Source organism: Catharus ustulatus, chromosome 1 (assembly GCF_009819885.2).
Source record: "Catharus ustulatus isolate bCatUst1 chromosome 1, bCatUst1.pri.v2, whole genome shotgun sequence".
In the NCBI taxonomy this organism is placed as follows: domain Eukaryota; kingdom Metazoa; phylum Chordata; class Aves; order Passeriformes; family Turdidae; genus Catharus; species Catharus ustulatus.
Genome location: NC_046221.1, coordinates 113414571 through 113422964, shown reverse-complemented (window position 1 = coordinate 113422964; position 8394 = coordinate 113414571).

Genomic DNA, 8394 nt, shown 5'->3' with positions numbered 1-8394 from the left:
AACATTACTTGGTTGCTTTGTTTCAGAGCGTTGTTTGTACTGAATTTGAGGAATTGTCTAAGCAGTTGTAACACTGTGATATTTCCTCACTATTTCCTAGCAAAGTATGATCCAAACCCACACTTTTGGGGAGGAGACACTGGGGAAGCAGTGCTTTGGGGAGCTGTGACTCCCTGAGCCTGATAGCCTCCTGACAGACACCAATATCAGCACAGTGAATGTGTGTAGTCTCCTCACAAGGTTTGTGATGTGTTTTTGATTTCCTGCCTCTGAAATGCATTTTGGCTAGAAAACAAGTGAGCCATACGATTCTTTTTCTTGCCATGCACATATCAGGAAATTCTTATGCCTGTACCTCGTTCACATTAGGTAATTGAGCTGCTAACATTCAGGAAGAGATTTTTGCTCATTGGCTATTCAGTCGTGCGAACATGAGTAAAGATCATGGGTTTCATGAAGAATGTGAACTCTGTGTGATTCTGTCCTATTTGAGGCTTTGTAAAGGGTGCTAATTTCCACAAACTATGCTTTATTTGTCTTTCTCTTAGCTACTCCTTTCAATGCCTTTATTCTCCAGGGGTCATGTCATTGTCTTCTGAAATCTTCAAAGATCTTGCTTACATGTGAAAAGTAGCATTTTATGAAATGCAAAATTTCATAAATTTAAGCTAATCAAGACACCTTCTGCTTCCAGGGCAGTCAATTGGTTGTGTTTGTTTCCGTGTATTTTTCTTTTTTCAGTTCATATGTGTAAATGGAATGGAAAGAGACAACATCAAATTTAGAAAAATTATTGTTCAGTGTTCATCCAGCAGGCTTGAGATTTGAGATATCTTCATAGATGATCCAAAATTTTCAGTTTTTACTGTGCGACATCCTTCTAAGTTGCTGAAGTCTTTTCTCCATATTAAAATTCTCTTCTGATTATGTCTTTCTGTTAGGAAAAAAACACTAGCTGACCAGAGACAAAAGATTTTAAGATAGTTGCCAGAATATTTTCCAGCAATACAAGTTCTTAGGATTAAGTCCTTGATTGTGAAGTAGGATACAGGCTTTGCCTACAGTCTCCAAGTAGGCAAGGGACTCTGCAGAGCTACAGGCATCCCCCTGCCTTGCCAATTCTTGATGGATTTGGAGCTTCCATCAAAAGCTAATATGAATTTGCATTTATGTTGATTAAGAATTCTGTTGCAAGAGGGGAAGAAAAAGAGGGCACTTTTCAATGAAGATGTGAGCATTTCCACATGGTATTCTGGTAGAAATTGAGCAGAGATAGTTTCCCTTGCTTATTTTGAGGCTTGATCATGACAAAAGACTTGTTTCCATTGATACTGGTCAGATTGTTTGACTGTGTATTGTCTGATAAATGCTACAGAACATCCTCCAAATGCTTTCTGGAAGACTTATATGAGACCCCAATTCTCCTCTTTGGTGTACTGTTTACTCTTTGACTTCTCTAGGAGGCAGTAGAATTAGCTGACAATGAAACCTTGAAAACAGACTCTGATGCAGGTTCTTTGAGACAGGAGGATACTTTGAAAACATACAGTGGATTCCTGCAATGTACTTTAGGGTGTAGAAATTCACTAAAATGCATTGCAACAATGACCATGATTAATTTCAGTCCTAAAGAGAAAAGGTTAATGGATAAAACATGTCACTGACCAACTTTCAAATTCAAAAACTCTGCTTCTAGATTTCTCTCTGTTACAAAAAAAAAGAAAAAAAAAAAGAAAAAAAGAAAGACATTCAAGCAAGTGATCCTTCTTTTTAACATCCCAAGCCCCTGAAATATTGTCTTTATAGATACACTTCAGAGTTCAGCTAAAAGATCATATTGCTTTAAAATGGGCGTAGTAAAACCAAATTCTCCTCTGCCTGGAGGAGAATTTGTAAGCACAATTATGTTTGCCATGGAGTTGCTAGGTCAGTGGGTGGTATACGATGCACCCATCTTTCCAGGAGCAGTAGGATTTCCTGCTGTTTTTTTCAGTAGTGACCTAGAAGGAGGTTAATGATTCCAAAGAATGACTTTTCCCTTAGGGAAAATTTAATCTTCTGACCTTTTTCTCTATCTGTCCATTCCTTTTAAGTCACAGACCCCCTTCATTTAGCTTACATCAAGCTGGTTTATTTTCTTCAAAAACATGGTTGAAGTGATTGCTTTTGCTTTCATTTAACCCTTGAACTGGATGCATTTTCAAACCAAATCATTGCCCAGAATACAGAATTGCTTGTAAGCATTTCTTTTAGATTTCTATATTTGTCTTAAATGTGATTGTCAACCTTCAGGATCACTTTGACAACTGACTAACTTTGAAAATGCATGCCTTTAATGTACTCTTGCAATCATCTACGAGAGTTGCTTGAGAAAAAGAACATGACAAGAATAAAGCAGTTATCGGATTTTTTTTCTTTCACTTCCTTTTTTTTTAATTTTATTTTTTTTTCTTATTTCTATCAAAATACTGATGGAACCAGAGTAATACAGAATAAAATTTAGTTTAAAATTGGTTCACCAAGAAGGCCATCATGCCATTTGGGGGATTAAATTTGAACACATAAAAACTATCAGCATTTTATAGTCAAACTGTTGGAGTGTTTTGCTTTGTCTGAATTGCGCAGACACTACTGAATCAAATCTGTTGTCAGAATATGGTAAAATAAAATTGTAATTACTTCATTATTCTCAAAGGTGTTGACTCTGGGGTGCAAGGAGTTCTGGAGGGTAACTGGAAACAGAAACCACCTTGTGCTTGAAGCTGTCAACTTCCTTTTACTCTGCAGCAGACACTGTTTTTGTCTTTATTGCATTACACGCGGTTATTGCCAACACAATAATTCATGAATATTCCTTCATTTTCAGAATTATAATTAATGCTGGATTTTGACATTATGACAAAGTAGGGCGGCTCGGCAGCAGAAACATTCAGCCCTAAGAACAAAGGAATTGCCATATTGGAGCAGACCAGTGGTCCATCCAGCCTGGTATCTCTCTGCCTCTCACACTGGCCAATGCCTGAGGCTACTGAGGAAGGCATAACCCCCTCCTAATGCACCTAATTGCAATACTATACCACAGAGGGAAATTTCTTTTCGACCCCAGCTGGTGATCAGCTTATGCCCTGAAGTATGAGGATTGATAGCCCTTATAATTTTTATTCCAGCTAGTGTGGCTGCAGATGCTATACTTAATCAAATAAATGTCTAATACTTTGATAAAGCTAAGTAAGGGCTAAATACTCCAATCTCTCGGGAAAAATCCCAAGGAAGAAAAAAGTGCTGAGAAATTCCACAAGGAGAATCACATCGAGTTCCCACTGCTTTCTGTACTCTCAGGGGAGTACAGTTTGCATGCTTGTGGAGAGGCTGGCAGGGCTGGAAAGGATGTCAAGCAGCACAGTCCTAGGCTTCATAGGGGAGTCAGGCTCCAAGTTTGGCCACTCTTTCCTCCTGCCTTGTTCTGTCCCTTACCCCAGACCAAAAGGGCTGCTCAGACTGAGCCGTGGGAGCTAGGCAGACCTATAGCAACAGCTATTTGGATTTCTGCCTGAAAAAGCAAGAAGAGTTTTAGAGAGAAAACCATGTTGCATGGGATGGCTGTTTCTCAGGTCTTCTTCCTCTGCAACGTGAGATGCCCTTTCACCAAACCTGTGTGTCACTGGCCATGTGCTCTTTGTGTGGAGGTGCAGCTGAAGTGTCTACAGGACATGACAAAGTTAGTCCTCCTCTTCTCACTTCCTTTTGTTTTCATTTTCTAATTTGTACTCTCTCATTGTCCCAAAGCTCTTTTCCTTAATCCTATGCAAAACAAATCACACAATTTAACTACATATTCTGATGACATAAAAGCATCTCTACATATTCAATTAAATATGCTTCTCACTTAATTTTTGCAAAAAGCAAGAAACCAGACAGGAACACCTGAGCTCTTCTGCATCAACTGGAATTTTATGTGATCCTAAAACTCTTCAAAAATCTTCTACCTCTTTCTATTTCCAAATTAAATGTTCTCCTCCTTTAAATCTGCCTTCTTGGTGCTTTTCCCTGTTTCATTACTCATGTTTACAGCATTTCTCTGTATGTTTCCTTGGTTTGCTGTGTCTTGCTTATAACCCACTGATTAAAATAACAACAGAATATCTGGAAATGCAGTTTTTACTCATGAAACTGCATAATAGTATTTCATGTATAATCATCTTTTTGCTCATACTGAATATCTTCTCTGCTTGTGTAGGTTTTCTGAGCTCCTGCAATATCCTGGATAGCATTTTCAGTAAATGATGCTTAGATTTTCCTGTGCTAATTAATAGCCATCAGTTCTTGAAAATATTTTCCAGCATACACTCCTTGACATTAGTCTGTTTAATTTTGCATGCCATCATGTCATCGTTTTATCTTAGTTCACTGTCATGCTCTGGAATTTCTTCAAGTTTTGTCTAAACTGTTAACTTAATGAACAGCCAAATACCCCCATGAATTTTCCTGTTAGAGCAATAGGCACTGGGTTTAAACACCAGAAAGTGGGCTGTGTCTGTTGCAGTGAAAACAAGTTTTGTATTCTTTATTTCAGAATCTTTTTTTCCCAAGCTTTCTAAATTTCTAATTAACAAGTTGAGCAAAACCATCTTTATTGCCACTATCAATCCCTGGGGAAATCCAGAGTTAACCTCTTTCTCTGCTTCAACTGACCACTGATTCTTCTGCAGTACCTAGAGAAAAGAATGCTGTCTAAATCACCTAAATGCAGCTCTGGAACGTGGGTGTTCATGAACTGAAGTCTGGTTCTGTCACAGCTTGCTTTTACAATTATAGGTAAGTTACCTCGCCTCTAATATGACCAGGTCATTAAGAAGTTGTAGCAATCAGACTGTGTTTATAAAATGCTTTCAGAGGACAAAATTCTAATTCTCATAGTTCTAAAATGTTGGGGTTTGATTCAGTACAACATAGATTGATTTTAATTCTGAATCTGCTGTGTTTTTGTTTTCAGAAGCCTTACCATAAGATGTTGGAAACACTAAATTAATTGTGTCTTCTGGTTCTACTTTATTGCCTACTAATTAACTCCTTCCTGTAGTTCTAGGAGGGTTGAGCAAATGTGACAGAAGCATTGCAGATTTCACTTCTTATCTGTATGCTCAAACATGTTTTTTTTACTCATTCTCTGAATAGTTTCCTCATACTAAATAAGACTTTTTATAATTTCCAGACTGGTTTATAATTCCCAGGATCATCATTAGTACTCTTTTAAGAGATAGGTATACCCTCAGCCACTCTCCTGTCCTCTGGCAGAGTAGCTGTTTTTAATGATAATTTACATATTTTTGTTAGCAAGTCACTTGCATTGGTCTCCAGCTCCTTCAGAGCTCTTGGATGAACACCATCTGGTCCTCCTGATTGATAGCAGTTTAATTTCTCAGGTTGATCCATCACCTTTTCTGATATTCCTATTTCTGATATCATCCTACTTTCAATACTTTAAAAGAATAAAGCCTGTGTAGCATCACATTCTCTTTGTTAAAGAACAGTGGAAAGAAGCTGTTCAGCTTTTTTTCCCCCTTTTTATATTTTTGTTTGTCTAATGCAACTAGGCAGAAGGAAAAATAAATTGACAGCAAACACCAATTTTGTTTGGAAACATAACAAAAACAAACAAACAAACAAATCTCTAAAGATGTGTCAGAGGTTTTTTTGGAGATTATAGTGTCAAAAGCCCAGATTTTCAAGTTCATTTGTGCTTTCTATTAATAGTGAATCATACTTCTCAGTAGGCTGCTGTGGAAAAACTGCCAAGGGAAGTATATTTAATATTTTGCAGGATTTCGATGTTATTTTCCATGTCAGTGCAAAAGAATAAAGATATACCTATATTACCTATTGTACTAGAATCTAGAACAGAAAAATCAGAAATCAGGAGAGCTTCTGCAGTGGAATAGCTCAGTTACAAGCAAGCAAATAGAGAAAAAACAAAACTATTACCATACTTATATGAAAACAGAACAAGGAAGAAAAGTATCATGATTAGTGTCTACTGAATATTTCTCAATTTTGCATATTTCTCTTATGCACCTCCCCACTATTTCCACACTCTTATACAAATCTCTCCTCTGCCTCCTTTTATTATTCACAGTGTTCTCTGTCTAATTTACACTGTAAGCTCCTCCTCAGGTAAGGACCTTGTCTTTTCATACGTCCATAATGTTAAATACATGCCAGTCAAACTGTTGAAATTATAATAACCGGGGGTTATGTTTTTTCCTTTCTTTCTTTTGTTAACAAACGATAAGTTAAAACCAAAGGTAATAATTAGTTTAAAACAGCCCTCAGAGGCAGTCCCAGAAAAAGTGACCTTTTGAGCTACAGCTAAACTAACCAATTTTATTGTGTCTTGAGGTCAAGGCTCTTATTTCACATGACTTGAGGGTCTTTATGTGCATGCTACCCTGCAGTAAACGACACAGAAAGTTATGGTCAAGTAGACTTTGCACTCCAGACATCTATTGAGGAATAGCCACAAGATTCAATTCAGTCTGAGCCAAAAGTAATCCAGAACCAGGCTAAGGAATGCAATGGAAAATTCCTGAAAGATTGGAGATGAGATTAAAATACAACAACAAAACAAAACAAAAAAACCCAAAACCCAGAAGACTGGCTAATGCAAAGCGAGTGCATTGGACTGATTTTGAGTGGGCTGGACCCTACAATTACAACTTCGTCACCACAGTTTGAAATCTATTAAAGGGATTTATGTTTTGCAGCTGACATTTAAAATTAAGGATTTATTGGACTGGGAATGAATATTTCTTCTGCAATTAGTCTTTTGGAGGTCATATTTCATAAACTCTTGTTTTTCTGTTTAATCTACTGTAGCAAGATTTTGTATTGTTAGAAAATTTGAAAAATATAAATGCATTTTATCCATTGTAAAGAGGCTCCCATCATGAAATTGCTGTTGAGTTTCATCACATAACATTTTCACTAGGTACCTAATATTTCCCATTTGTATATGCTATTATAACAGAGCAAGTGAAAGTGAGCGATATCTGATACCATATATACTATAGCACTCCTGCACCAGCAACAAATGGAGAGTCTTAATTCAAGGTTGTTTTCTTTTTGCTTCTCTCTTATGTGAGCCTTTGCAATTTGCTTTTTGGAAATTTGCACATGCAGTTCTGTGTATTGCTAGAAGCCTATGAAAAGCTGCATGTTTTTCCATTCTTGTGCACTTACAGACATGAATTAAACTTCACTGCAGCTGATTTTTGAATTCTTGAACTGAAATTAATTACTGGGAAAAGGAAGGGCATTTTTCAAATTATGACAGTAATTAATTTAAGACGGTTGTTTTCCTTTACCACTATTCTAACCCAGTCTTCTCAAAAACAAAGAAATAAAAAAGATCTCATAATCATATTGACACAATTCCTATTTAGCTGTCTTCTGTGCTGGAACATTCACACGCAGCAGCAGGAAAGAAAATCAGGATATATAAATTAGAAGCTGGAGTGCGATTTCTTAAAGGATGGGCTCTACCGCTAAGGAGTAGAACTGCGGAAATCAGATTCCATTAATGCCTGGAAAACTTAGGTTGTGTTTTGTGCAGGTCAGACTGTGAAATGTAGTAGACCTCGTGCTACAGGTCATCTCTGAGAAGGCATTACACGTCCTGTTTCACTGTAACTTCATTTTGCCCGGTTCCAACTTAAATTGTTGCACACTTCTTCCACAGAGGGAGTGAGAAAGGATAGCTGAAGCAGCCTTAAAATATTTTAAGAAGTCATGATACACTCTCTGCTCTGGCTTGATTTTCCTGTGTGACACAGCAATGGCAATAAAGAGAACTTAAAGATGAGACTGGTCTGAGACGACTTAACAGTGCCTCGCTTTTGCTGCATCTGACTATTTCCTGAGACAAGGTAACTTCAGGGAAAGAGTGCTTCTCACTTTGGCGACAGTGCTGAGCACTGAAGTAGGAAATAAAAAGGATGCAAGCACTGGGGTTTTTTGTGCCTCTCTGCAATGGGGAGGGGTGCAGGGGGGAGAGACAGGGGGAAAAGACAATACGAATGTGTTTCTATTGGACAAAGCAAGGGGGGAAAGCCAGCATTTCAGCAAAAAAGTGTAGCAGGAGAGAGCACAGTAGAGTTGTTAGAGACGTAGGCAGAACAGAGCTTGGTCTGCAGAAAAGTAGGGAGAAGACGGACGGTGACCACGGAGTGCTAAAACTTTAGAAACGCAGGCTCTTTTCTGGTCTGCTCGAGAAGTCTGTTTTCATTCATGCAGAAGCATAGGTGTAGATTTTATCAGGACTTTGGGCTGGAGCACCCGCAGCTGTGGATTACAGATGCTTCCTGTCATGTATAAACACAATCATTATGTGAAAGCATG